This window comes from Peromyscus californicus, unplaced genomic scaffold, assembly GCF_007827085.1.
Source record: "Peromyscus californicus insignis strain IS unplaced genomic scaffold, ASM782708v3 Scaffold_9__1_contigs__length_137607984, whole genome shotgun sequence".
Classification (NCBI taxonomy): domain Eukaryota; kingdom Metazoa; phylum Chordata; class Mammalia; order Rodentia; family Cricetidae; genus Peromyscus; species Peromyscus californicus.
Genome location: NW_026294617.1, coordinates 20,562,602 through 20,577,398, shown reverse-complemented (window position 1 = coordinate 20,577,398; position 14,797 = coordinate 20,562,602). Strand labels below are relative to the sequence as shown.

Here is a 14,797-nt window from a genome sequence, read left to right as displayed (position 1 = left end):
TGTCCCTAAATAGACCTGCATTCCCAAAAATGAAAAAAAGAATTTCTCCAGAGGAAGAAAACTGCAGATGTCAAAATCTGCTTACTATAATGAAGATGATGAGGTAGAAAATAATCAAAATGAAATGAAATTCTTTCCCTATTCCTAAATGGTGGACTAGACAGCTAGCTGCCTATAGTCCAGTTTATTGATACTACAGCTTATGGCTTCATAAAGTCAACACAGCAGTTGTACAAGAGGGTAGAAGTGGGCCGACTTGGTTGCAGAGCTGGAGCAGGCTGATATGTGACCCAGCAGCATTAGAAAATAACCTTGAATTCGTTATCAATGGATCTTGAAACCTCAGGGTGACCTCTGGATTTTCATCATGAATAAATCTATAAGCTGTAATAAAGGGGAATTAGAATTATATAAAATGTTCATTTAAAACCTGGGAATATGGAAAAGTGTTGAGAGATTATGAGAAGGAAAAAATAGAGAAATGAATGACAAGAAAAATAAACAGAACATACATATACATAAATATGGTAGAACTTAGTCCAACTAAGCCAATGGTCTTTTTAACTGAGACTCATCTAGAGCCAACTAAGTGATGAAAATTTCCAGAGAAAATATAACAGAGGAGATCAAATTACAAACACACAGTTCATATGAAAGTTGAAGATTGTATTTATTTACTTATATTTATTTAGTGTGTTTGCACAAGTGTACTCACATTGTGTGTCACGGCATGTATAAGAATGGTAAGGGACAACTTGCAGGAACTCTTTCTGTCTTTCCACTGAAGTCCCAGAGATGGAAATTGGAACACTAGACTTGGTGGCCAGCCCCCATCACATAGTACTTTCCAGGAGTGTGTATAATCCTACATCTTTCCATGTTTCTTTGTATTCTCTGAATCAACTGAAGTATCTGCATGATCTCCCATCAGTTTAAAGGCATATCTGACAAGAAGGAATGAAACTGTGTATTCAAGCTGGGGACATCTTACTATAGTTCCAGAGTAAAAACATTACTAAGGACAATTGGAAGTTCGTGGCGTCACTCAGTTTGTGTACTACTTCCGCTTGAACAGCCACTTCTTTTCTTGGTGCATTCTGTCAAGGAGAGACTTTCTTTATTTCTCACCTTAGATCAAGGGGATAGATGGGGTAATGGATGAGGGAATTAAGTCACACAGAGCTACAGCTTGTCATTCTGAATTCTGTATTAATCACGCCGTCTGATAATGTGTGCTGCTCTGTTCAAATTTAATAGACAAGCAAAACCTTACCCATGCCACTATCTCAGTGAGCCTCTAGAAGGGATAATAAATAATGGTTAAATTAAATTGAACTGAGTCAAATGTTTGCTATTGGTTCTCCGTCTATAAGTAATGAGAAAACTCTGGAAGGTTGCCAATATTAAAAGATGTTTAAGCCGGGCGGTGGTGGCGCACGCCTTTAATCCCAGCACTCGTGAGGCAGAGGCAGGCGGATCTCTGTGAGTTCGAGGCCAGCCTGGTCTCCAAAGTGAGTTCCAGGAAAGGTGCAAAGCTACACAGAGAAACCCTGTCTCGAAAAAAACAAAAAATACCAAAAAACAACAACAACAACAAAAAGATGTTTAAATGCTTTGCAGAGGTGTGTCTTCTCGGGAGCAGAAGACCAGAGAAAGAAAAGCAACAGAAGGAGAAGCACAGACAGACAGACACACAGACAGACACATGCACACAGGTACAGACACACACACACACACACACACACACACACACACACACACACACACACACACACACATATGCAAAAACACACACCCAGACAGAGAGACAGACAGGCAGACACACAAAATCACTCACTGCAAATGTTTCCCCAAGTTGTTCTAAATCTTGTTCCTGTTTTCTTCCACAATACAGAGTTTTTCAAGGGAATAATATATATACATTCATATATGTATATATGTGTATGTATGTGTATATATATGTATGTATATATGTATATATATATGATTTTGTAGGTTGATGAAATATGAAGGACATGAATTGATGGATGGTCTAAAATTAGTTATTAGTAGTTTACCAGGTAAATTCAAAGAGTATTCAAAATGAACAAAAGGAACATACTAAGGCCAAAATAGTCAGTTATGCTGATGTATTAACTGTTGTGAATATTCTTCATAAAAATCTGGAGAAAATAGATTACAGTCAGTTTTGTTAAAACAGAGGAAAAAGGGTTTGTAGAGCACATTTCTTGGATTCTTGTTTGTATTCTAAACAGTCATGGAGAGTTTCTACCACTTCTGAATTATGAGCAGAGGGTTGTTTCCGCATCTAACTAGATGCAGAGTGGGGGTGGGGGTAGTTCCGGCATCCAACTAGATGCAGGGTGAGGGTGGTGCACTTATCCAGCTCAACATAAAGCTTGAATAAAATAATATATGGAATATTATCTAAAAATACAGTGCACACTTCAAACCTGGAATGAGACTGTCATGAGGCTTGGGACAGGATTGGGAAACCTGTGTTGATTGTTTGCTCCATAAATGCTATCATCATACCCTGGGGCTACACTTTTGAAAGATCTTATTACAACCTGGCTCCCATGGCATCTTGGGGAGGAACAAATTCAACACTTCAGGCACTTACCTTTGATAAACTAAGTCTAAATGCCTCTGACCATATCACCATACTGATTCTGCGACACACTGATACAAAATGTCCCTTTGATCTACAAAGCTGAAGATAGGTCTCTGCACCTGGCATCTGAAATATGTGAAAAATTTGTTATTGCTGCTGTTCTCAGCCTTCTCACTAAATCTAAGGCAGTGAACAGGGCCAAAATGAGGTCTTAGGTCCTTTAAATTGACAGACTATCTAAAGAGGAACAACACGCTTTCAACATATTTCCTTGGTCTCATTTTCAATGCCTTTTTGAAGTACATATGCAGATTATGTATTAAGAAAGAAGAAAAGCAAAATATGTTGACTAATGACCAATAATACATAGGGGATATACAGATAAATAAAAATAATAAATTTTCAAATAATAAATTCTATTATTATCTTACTTATAACTCCTAATGAAGTAATAAAATTAGTAATCTTGGGCATATACTAGGGTAGACATTTGCCTCATTATTCTCCCAGTAATTCTTGGTCCCTTGCAACGTTCAAAGTACTGTAGAAAGTTTGAAGATGCCAGTCAGTTGAAGGCTAGAAGTCACTATAATAAATAAGCCTGCAGTTCATTAAACAAGCAAATCCAAAGTAACCCTGCAAAGAAGGTTGCTTCAAGATAGATTCAATTAGTGCTGTGAGAGCAATAATGGTGCACATGCTCACAGATGCTCACAGTGTAGATTTCCATTCTGCTGGGACATGGTGATTTAGTGACCACGTAAAGAACAAGGGAGGGCTGTCAAAATGAGGGCACGGGGCACATTCTAGGCAGAGCAAGGCAGCAAACTCCATACTATAAAGCTAAGATGGGAAAAGAGTGTTGGAGTGGTCCAAGAACTCAGACAAACTCCATGAGCAAGCAGAGCAATGGACTGAGGGTGTATGAGTCAATGCCATTTGTACTGAAGAAAGGCAAAAAGAGCTAAGAAGTTTTTTTTGTTGTTGTTTTTTTGTTTTTGTTTTTGTTTTTTGGTTTTTTTTGTTTTTTTTCGAGACAGGGTTTCTCTGTGTAGCTTTGCGCCTGTCCTGGAACTCACTTGGTAACCCAGGCTGGCCTTGAACTCACAGAGATCCGCCTGGCTCTGCCTCCCGAGTGCTGGGATTAAAGGCGTGCGCCACCACTGCCGACAAGCTAAGAAGTTTTTAAACAGAACAGTAGGCACCTATGATGCAGCCTTTAAAAAAAAATTACATGTTGATGTCATAAGGAAAACAGGTAGGTAGATGTGGGTTTACAAAGCAAAAACCAGCCAGTGAAGAAGTTGGAGCCACATCTAAGTTATCCAGATGAGAAATTACAACCCTTAGGATTTGAATCATGGTGCCAGTTCAGACACACACACACACACACACACACACACACACACACACACACACACACACAAATGAATTCAAGGTGTATCTGGGAGTTGGGCACTGGAATTTGCTTAAGTAGAGGGAACTTATAAAACTTATAAGGCATAAGTTGTGTAAGAAAGTATAGGGGAGAAAGTTTCTTTTGTCTGCAGCAGCCATCTTTCAGTAACACACCAAAATGACAGAAACAAAGGGAAAGAAGGGGGGCACTGACTATTTGTTCACTAGGCCTTTTAGAAAACGTGGAGTTCTTCGTTTGGCCACTTACATGCAGTCTGCAAGAAGGGTGATATTGCAGACATCAAGGGAATGAGCACTGTTCAGAAAGGAATGCCTTGTAAGTGATACCATGGCAAAACCAGAAGAGTCTACAGTGTCACCCAGCATGCCACGGGCATCATTGTAAACAAGCAAGTTAAGGGCAAGATTCTTGCCAAGAGAATTAACCTCTGGATTGAGCTCATCAAGCACTCTAAGAGCTGAGACAGCTTCCTGAAGCGGGTGAAGGAGAACGACCAGAAGAAAAAGGAAGCCAAAGGGAAGGGCACCTGGGTGCAGCTGAAGAGCCAGCCTGCTCCACCCAGAGAAGCACACTTTGTGAGGACTAACGGGAAGGGGCCTGAGCTGCTGGAGCTCATACGAATTCATGGTCTAATGTACAAAGAGATATAAATGACCTAGACTGTAAAAAAAAAAAAAAAGAAAGAAAGAAAAGAAAAGAATGAAAGTATAGGGGAAAAAGAGAAAAGAAAACTGAGGTATAGAAAATTTAAGTTTGATATTCTAGAAATCTTTAAAAAGGAAAGTTAAATATTTAGTTTATGGGCATGTTTAAATCTGGAAGTGGAATACACATGTGGGCACAGGTTAAATGTCTTAATCAAACCCTGTTCAAATAAGGCTCTGAATTACAAAGAGAAAGTTATGACCACTTTTAGGAATGAAAGTCCTCAGTTACCTTGAGTGCTCTGATCCCAGAACGCAGGCACGGGGGAATCTTAATTACCAGGGTGGACAGGGTGAAGTCAAGTGGAGACTACTGAACATAAGCCTGTCACCACACATCTCTCTCAACTATGAGGTAGGAAGCTTTTCCCCCATGAGGCCACCACCAGGCAGTGACCAGAAGGGGAAGGAAGTGAAGGAAAACCCAGGACATCAGCTTAGAACATTTACTTCTTGCCTCCTGTGTGCAGGGAAATGATAAATCACAACTTCACTGATGACCATTGAGCATTTTTCTCATTCAAAACCTTAGTGGACTTATTTCCTGGTTCAGCGTTTTGTCCTTTAACTACCTCATAATTTAACCTAGTGCTTCTCGGACTTGGTGTTTACTATGAAGCAATCCAGGCACCTGTGTGACATGTACTTTTCCCTTAGATGTGTTGAGAGCTGAGCCATCTGCCCTGGCACTGGCTGGCGCCTGCTGCACAGGTTGCCTCCCCTCAGTTCCCACACCATTCCCATCTAGGGAGTTGCATTAGACGCACACTGTGCTACAGTTCAGGTCAGCAGAACGCGGGGGCATAAGGGCTTACCACACAGGGGAACATACAAAGCTCTCACTTATGTTTCCCACATGTGAACTCTCCTTGAAAGAACTTGCTTAGTGCACATGTTTGTATTGTTTAAGTCATGACATTCACTCCTCTACTTTTATTCCCTTCTCAGTTCTGGAAACCAGCATACGGATGTGATAATGTACCATGTGTGCATTATTACCCTCACTGTAGGTGTCTATTGATAGTGTGCATTCTTCTATGATTCTAGAATGGAACAGAAATATTGTGGTTAGTATATAACCTACTTGTAACCGAGGAAAATATTGTAAAAAGATTTTATATTCTTCATCTGCAGATTAATGTTTCCTGTGTTTTAAAAGACAAGTTACCCAACAGCAGATGAATGGCATAAAACATTTAATTAAAGTCAGCCATAGCCTGCTGGCAAGAAATGACCTTACCTTCAACTCAATGCTGGGACCAAAAGCATCTATTGTTTTCATTTGAAAGGAATTTAGTGAAGAATACTGTTACTTGATTCAATTCAGAGAACATTTATGGAGTGCTTATTATATGCAGGGGTATTTTAAGCTAGGCAAGGAGTTCCCAGCACGACTATGAAAGTATTGTGTCTAACAGAGGCCCATGGTCTGCTTATCCAGATAAGGCTATGCCATAGGCCATGACACATGTCTTGGGGGAAAGTAGTAGCTGAGGACAAAGTGTCATGATGGAACTGTAGTTCAAAGCCTTTAGGCATCCCCCATGGCAGGCCACATGTTAGCTGGGGTGTGAAGAGTGGGCTGTATTTCTAACAGGGAGTAGAACGGTTCCTTCTAGAGAATCCATGAAATCTGCCTGGCTTTGGTGTCCAGTGCTGAGTGGCTGACTACCCCACCTCTTCCTCACACACATCCTGACCCGAATAAGGGTGCATAGAGGGAGCTCCTGAGTCACACCCCTTGACCCCTCTGCTTGAATCATTTCCTCCCACAAAACTTCCTATAAGTAAGTTGTTTAAACTTAATTAACGTTTAAACACCTTTCAAATCCATCCCTTTCTTTTGAAACCTCATCTTCCAGAGTCTCCCTTGAGATAGTTCTAATTTCATGCCACGGGACATGAAACAATCTCACAAGCTGTGAGTCTCTCTTCTAAGCCACATTTGTTTACTGAATCTGATGTAGAGCAGAAGCCTTATTCACAAATATAGCTGTGTCCACACCCTACCAAAGTCCTTGAGTCTGTGTCAGGGATCCACTTCAGACTCTCAGACTCTCTGAGGTTGGGCTCTGACTTGTCCCCTTCAGGTTGTAAACACAATGTTGTTGGCTACATTGAGTCCAGTGTTCTTAGTTTTCATGCTCTGTTACACTTCTTTAACTGATAATACACACACAGACACACACACACACACACACACACACACACACACACACACACACACACATATACACACACTCATGCCCACACATACAATCTTATACACACACACACACACACACACAAAATTATGTACAGACACACACAGCTATACATACATAGACACACAATTATGGACACATAGACACACACAGCTGTACATACACTGACACATACACAATTATGCACAAAAAGACACATACAACTATGCACACACACATAATTATATACATAACACACATGTATGCAATCAATCATGCATACATACATAGGCATGAACATACACACATGCATATACCCACACTCGCACAGACATACATAGCTATATATACACTCACATATAGATATATGAGCATATTCATGCATACACATACACACACATGTATGTACACATATAATGCACACATATATGAACACACTAATGCACACACACAGGTATAAACATATATATTATGCACATACACTCACACAGAAACAGGTACACACATATATATGCACATACACATATAATTACACAGGCATACACATACACACTCAGGCATGTATACACACACACAGACACACAAGTTGCACACATGTACGCATGCACACAGGCCCACACAAAGACTTTGAATGAATGACTCACTTTCTCAGAACTCATGCTTGCCATGTCATTCGACTGATGTCTCTGACCACTTAAGACTTAGCTGTTCATGACAAGGCACTCAGGCAGGTGGAAGCTCCGACCTTCCTTAGACCTCCAGAGCACATGCAACATATCTGTCCTAACACATATCATATTAGCACTGTCTGACTTTGCTTGGATGCCACGACCAACTTGACAGCAGCATCACAGATTTATCTATAGCTTTGGGCCACAGCATTCGCGTCATTGAGGAAGCACAAAGCTTCTGATAAGCTTATAAAATCATGGAGGAAGTGAAGGAGTTCAAGGAGAATGGTGTTGTCTCATTGACCCCTGATCCCTGTGTGGGTCATAGGCTGTTGTGCAGATCTGAGTTCAGCTATCATCACAGGTCATGCTTTGTCAGGTGCAGTCATGCACAGCAGGACACGCTTTGCCTGCAGGAGACATGCAGTAGATCCTGGGGACCATTACAAGACTACTTAGACAATAATCAACCATGACGGGGACATCGAAGTTTAGGCCAATTGCTTCCATAAAGCCCTGGAGAAAGCAGCCTGTTGCTGATAGCAGGACTGACTGGTTACCCAGAAGCCATGTGGCTTGACATGCAGCAAGGCCTGCCTCAGATCTAAGGAGGTTGTTACATCCTCCATACAGTACTTTGGCCTTTTAGTGTGAGCTAACAGTGCTCCTTCTTGCTCACTCAAGGCAGTCTGAGGAGATGTGCTTTGGTGAGATGACAATCAGAAGGAGAAGAGGCCTTTTACATGGACAGAGGTTTATGTCTCTCATGTGACTCCTCCGTGGTGACAGCCACCCTGACATAAGGCATAGCAGCCTGGCAAGGTCCACTCCTCATGACCAAGGTTGCACATACTTGATTATTATGTTAAAATGCTGACATACTGAGCTCCTAAAGCTAGGGGTTCTTTTCACGTGAGATGGGAAGAAGTTCTTTCTGTTCCAAGGGGAGAACTACCATGTTACCTGTTATGATTCATAATATCAGCTTATTTGTAGTAATGAGGCTGAAAACAATTTAATTGAGGGTTTCATTATTTTTCCTCTGGTAGGTGGGACAACAAATAGAACTTGGTGTTTTGGGTAGCCTCAAAGGTTTTTGAAATGAAGTTAAATTATTTAAAAATCTAACAGAAACAAAGTAAATGGTAGTTATGAGATAACCAGGAGTGACTGTGGAGAGTGCAATGTAGGTGATTGCTTTTATGTGTGCATTGCATTGAGAATCGCCGGGAGATTCAGAAGAGAGAGAATGGACTGACCCCATATGTTCACCTTTATTTACACACAGAAGAGGTTTTCCCAATACACCCAAAATTGTGCTTTTTGTAGAGAATAAAATGCCAATGTTGCTGACATGGATTAACCTGCGAAATTGAATTTAGGTTCTTTAAGTTCAGAAGTAACTATTAAGGCAAAGAAATTCCCATGGTAAGCCTCTCTGATCTCACATATGAAAATCACTCAATAATGACACATCATTCACCAACTCACTGAGTTGGTCCACAGGAAGCAATGTGTTTTTGTCATGCTATTAAAGATTTGGACTATGAAGACACCAAAATTGAAATTCACTGTGAAAAATGAGTGCAGAATGTGTAACAGCTCTTCTGCATGCCCCTGGCCCCGCTAATTCTGAAATCCACAAGTGTGTATGTTTATTTTCCCCCCATCCCATAATAAAATACACTGTTTAGCCTGCCCTAGAGAATGCTGGAGCATGCTTCAAGACTATCGTTGTTTTGGAAATCTCTCTCAGACCTGTCATCAACTGGGATTTAATGTGGAACATCATCCTGTACACTTCAGATATTCTGGTTTGGTAAATCAGGTCCACAGTAGACAGTAAATAGATCCTAGTGAAGGGGCAGAGTGGGAAAAGCTGGAATGGATAGAAGAACAAATGAAAGAATGGAAGGGTAGCCACCATGCAGATGTGCTCACAGTGAGTATTATTTTTTTTAACAAAGTATATGTATTTGGATGTTATTTCTCCACACTAATTTTAGTTTTTTAATCAGCACAAAATAAGAGTTGTTATTTCACTGTCTTAGTATCTGTGTTATGAGTAGAACCAGACCAAGTGTTGAAATTACTAACCTTGTCTACACCCAGAGACAGCCGCAGAGCAGCTTGTAATGGGAACAGATCAAAATTCCAACTGGCAAAATTTTGTGAAGCAAACTGTTACTCAGTTCCCTTTGCTGCAGTCGCTGTAGCTGAAGGGATCACACATCCATTCTCCTGTCCTGTTTCTCCTGACACTATCTCGCCAACAATAAAGGAACAGAGAACACCACCGCCCAGAGGTCTGTTGTAAATCGCATAGCTTCTGCACTCACTCCGACCCCTCCTGGTAGACTCTTTGCTGGGCGGCATTCTTTGGTAGCCCAGTTGACACTAGTTCGCTGACCCCTGCTACTCTAAAAGTCTTTAATGGAAACTACACCTCATGCTAAGATGAAATGGATTTTTGGCAGCTGTGGGAGATTTTGAAGAATAAGAACAATCACAGTTGGAAGAAGAAGAAAAGAAGTGTTCGGTACCTTAACTCCTCAGCTGCTTTTCATTATACACCAAGCCTACATTTATTACAAGGAGGGTAGCCAAAAGACAGACATTGATAGGTCTCTGAGCTCAGAAAGAGAAAGCTTGCACTTGATAAATTCTACTTTTCATTTTGATTTGAGTTTAAATGACCCTTAAATCTGTTTGAGTTAAACAGCATAGATCTAGAAGTCACCTCAGGAATACCTCTGCTTTTTCTCCTTATCAGATTGTTCAACTCTCATGGCTCTTCTGAGTCTAATGAAATCGTGTTTTTTTTCTAACTCATTAAAAGAACTGGACAGTTCTATGAATCTCCAAAGTTATATAAATAAAACTCATTTCAAACTGTTTTCACAATATGACTTCTATATTTATATTTAACAAGGTTGTGTCTAACGTCCTGAGAATTTACAGTGTGTCTAAACAAAGAAAGAGGCCCTACCCACAGGCCTGACCTAGGAACAGTTCTGTGTGAGTTTGTTTAGCTTAGTTTTCATAAGTAGGAAATAATCGTATTAGAATTCTCCTTTTCATTTATTGTTTCTCTCTTTGTGTTGTTTGAAGTATACTTTCAGTGCTGGTGAGATGAGTGAAATCCTGGCTGTCATGATTTTCTGAAAACACTCATGTCAACAGAGGAGGGATATTAAACGAGAGCAGAGGATGGAAGGCCTTCTTCGTTTGCATACATAGACCAAGGAAGGCAAACAACCGGAGAGGACTAATGCTGACAAATGGTCACACTTCAATAAATATTAAAGAACCCTATTCCTTGTCATATTATTAAAATATACAAACAGGCTGGGTACACGCTCAGCAATTTTACACAAAAATTATTACACCAATAGCTCTGCAGTCAGGACATATTTGAATTTGGACTCAAATACAGTGGCCAGTCTGTTCCTATGGCGGTTAGCATTCAGAGGAAGAATGCTGCTTTTGGAAATGGAAGACTCATAGACATTTCAGGTTATGTTGAGAAATTAGTAAGACAGGGTAAAGATTCATGTCATTAGAAAAAAAGTCTATGTATGAAGAAAAACAGCTAGTTCCATTCAAAATCTTTTAATAAACAAATAAAAATGAGAGCTAGTCCTTAGGAATAGGCTGCTTGTGACCCAAGTTGCCCTGGCTCTTCACATTTGGAGGGAAATTTGGATGCGTTTGTCTGTCGGACAGGAGACAGGAGATAGTTTTAGTGTTTGTTTGTTTGTTTGTTTTGGTTTTTTGAGACAGGGTTTCTCTGTGTAGTTTTGGTTCCTGTCCTGGATCTCACTCTGTAGCCCAGGCTGGCCTTGAACTCATAGAGATCTGCTTGGCTCTGCCTCCTGAGTGATGGGTATGTGCCACTGCCGCCCAGCCAAGGTTTAGTGATTTATCCTTTGTTTCAGGATGGGAAGGCAGGCAGCTCTAGATCCCACTCGAGGGGTTGTGAAAAGTGCTCATATTTGTGCATACAACAAAAATGTTTCCAAATGACACTGCTATTAAAATTATATAGCTATATTTATATTAGATCTATCATATAGAAGTTCATCCCAAAGATAAAACTGCTGTTATTTTTAAGGAGAGTCCAGAAGCTAAAGAGATGTCTTGACAGGTTAAGAGTGGTCCAGGGGCTGGAAAGATGGCTCTGTGTTTAAGTGAACTTGCTGCTTTTGTAGAGGAGCAGAGTTCAGTTCCCAGCACCCATGTCACTGAACAACTCACAATTACTTATAACTTCATATATTCCACTATCTAGTGCTCTCTTCTGGCCTCTGCAGGCATCTGCACATACATGTGCTCATATACTCACACAGAATATATGCTCAATATATGCTAAACAAAGAAAGAGGCCCTACCCACAGGCCTGACCTAGGAACAGTTCTGTGTGAGTTTGTTTAGCTTAGTTTTCATAAGTAGGAAATAATCGTATTAGAATTCTCCTTTTCATTAACAATACAATAATGGATATGCATGTTAAAAATAAGTAAATATGTTGAAGTTTTATGTATTTTAATGTTTAATGCATATTAGTAGTGATGAAATTCAACAAATAGATCCACAAAGTGGAAAAATACAGCTAGCAAAAATAAAGATCCCATGATCTTATTGTCCTATAGTTTAGAAACACATTCTCCATCTTTTAGACCAAAACAAAAAAAAGTGTATCTATTTTCACCACTGATAGAGAATGAATGTTGTGAGATGTCCTGTGTGCTGTAAATATAAGTTGCTATGATTGATTGATAAATAAAACACTGATTGGCCAGTGGCCGGGCAGGAAGGATAGTGTAGGTGGGACAAGGAGAGAGGAGAATGCTGGGTGGAAGAAGGCTGAGTCAGAGAGATGCTGCCAGCTACCACCATGGGGAGCAAGGTGTAAAGTACAGGTAAGGCACGAGCCACATGGCAAGGTATAGATTTATAGAAACGGGTTAATTTAAGATATAAGAACTAGATAGCAGGAAGCCTGAGCCATTAGGCCAAACAGTTTAAATAATAAAAGCATCAGTGTGTTTATTTGAGTCTGAGTGACTGCCAGGCAGGACTGGAGATAACTCCAGCTACAAATGAAAAGTCGTTTTATTGTATTCTGCCAGAGAATATTATGAAAATAGCATTGGTGGAGTTCCATTTGCATTTTACTTACTAGAACTGGAATTGAATATCATTTCTGACCATCAACATCTGAGTGAATCTTACCACATAACAGTCGCTACCTGTCTATTCTTCCATGCACCCAACAGATCATTTGGAATTCTCAGGATGTGCCAGCCAGAGTTCCAGATGCTGACAAACAAGCGGAGGATGAGTAAGTGGAACGTTTCCTAATGAAGGTGCAGGCTGCTCAGGTGGAGATTGACAAGGGGCTGAAAGTATGAAAGGCAAGCAATTCCAGCCACAGGTGAATGTTGTTGGAAAAACAAACAAGCTAGCCAAATGGCAAGGGTTTGAGGTTTTAGAAATTTAACACGAGTCACAGGCCACAAGGATGTGAGGTGGTGAAGGATGCACCTATTGAGAATTAATATTCCACACAAAGAAGAAACAAACAATTGTGTTAAACAAACGAATGAACAAAAACAAAACAGCAACCTCGATGTAGGGCCCATTTGCTAAAGGAACTGCAAATAAGAGTGTCTTCAAAAAACCACTATGGACTGTTAGGAGAGGAGGAGGTAGGGGGACAGTTCTCAGGGCCATGAAGCCTCCTAGGTATTTTGAATCAGGTTCACTTTCAGCAATCCTGACCTAATTGAAATCACATTGAATTTAGAACACACACTGGGAGAGTTGCCCTACCATGGTGAATGTTCTGTGCAAGATTACAATCGTCTTCCTGTTGTCTTTTGTGAAGTCCTGGCTTTCTAAGATCTCGTTGGACCACTCCTTACTTCTGGTTTAACTCGTGTGACAATATTATCTACTGTACGTATTTTATGAATGTACAGGTTTTCTATGTCATTGCATACGCTGGTTTGTCATTGATTGCATGTGTTTATTTATAGCAGTCAACTTTTCAAGAATGTGTTTATTTCATTCTTTTTGCTTTTGTTGTTTTGCTACGCAATTATTAGCATTCAATTTTTTTCGTAATTGTACCTCTGCCATCTGAAAATAGTGACAGTTCACCTTTTCTTTTCAAATTCATGTCTTTCCTTCTCATGACTGATCTTTGTCTGGGTTACAACACAAGATTAAGTAAACAGAAGGTGTTTACTTAATGTTCTTATACCTGACTCTGTTAAGACTTATCCCTCTCTGCCACATAAGGCATGTCACTAGCATTTGGGTTGAACTTAATGTATTTGATCATTATAAGGATAAATGTATCCTCTATTTAAATGGTTATTTTAGTTTCATAAAGATAATGTTGGATTTTATTGAAATTGGTAAATGTCTCTGAAGACTTTTCTTGTTCTTTGTGCTTCTAACCCATCATAATCACTTGATTACATTGTACAAGGCACCTCTTCCTAGTTGTCCCAACCGTAGTTACTCTGAGTGATTTCTCACTGGGTTACAGTCCTTCCTGCAGAACACTGCCCTCTGAATTCCAGCAGTTTCCGGGTCTCTCACATTCTATCCTGACTCTCATGATTATCTGACTCTTGTACTTTCTGATTCTTGCTGTAGGTGCCAACTGGAGGCTTCAAACAGGCAAGTGCAAAGGTTGACAGTCATCTGCCAATCATTCTTTAATTCTGTTCATTTAAACAGAGAATCTGATCTTAATACCATCAGAAATGTTCAAGGCAGTAATGTGTGGTTATTTTAAATGGATCAAGTTTATGAATTCGCAGATGCCAACCACTCCTAAGTGCTTAATCAATCATAATTTTCAGTTTTAGGCTACTCATACATAAAATGTAAAAGCATGTGTGCCTGGGAGCAACACAGCATCAGTCTTTTGGGCCTCAGTGGTTCATGCAGAAAGCAGTTGTGAGTGTGGAAGTTGATATCCACACAACTTGCATCCACTGTACTTACCTCCATTGTCTGTAGCAAGAGAGTCCCTCTATTAGCAACTATGAGCCACTTATGAGACCCACATAGACGAATAAGGTGCAGCAGAATGACCTGGATCCTGTAACTTGGCTGGTGGACATGAACCGAGGACTCCATGCTCAGCTAGAGCTACAGTCAGGCTTCAGTGAAGGAAACTTGAAGGA

At 40.2% G+C, this 14,797-nt stretch overlaps 1 pseudogene; it reads left to right on the top strand.

Moving 5' to 3' along the window:
• The first annotated feature begins 4,190 nt into the window (after window positions 1-4,190).
• On the top strand, window positions 4,191-4,684 carry LOC128105954 (60S ribosomal protein L21-like; annotated as a pseudogene).
• The last annotated feature ends 10,113 nt before the right edge of the window (window positions 4,685-14,797 follow it).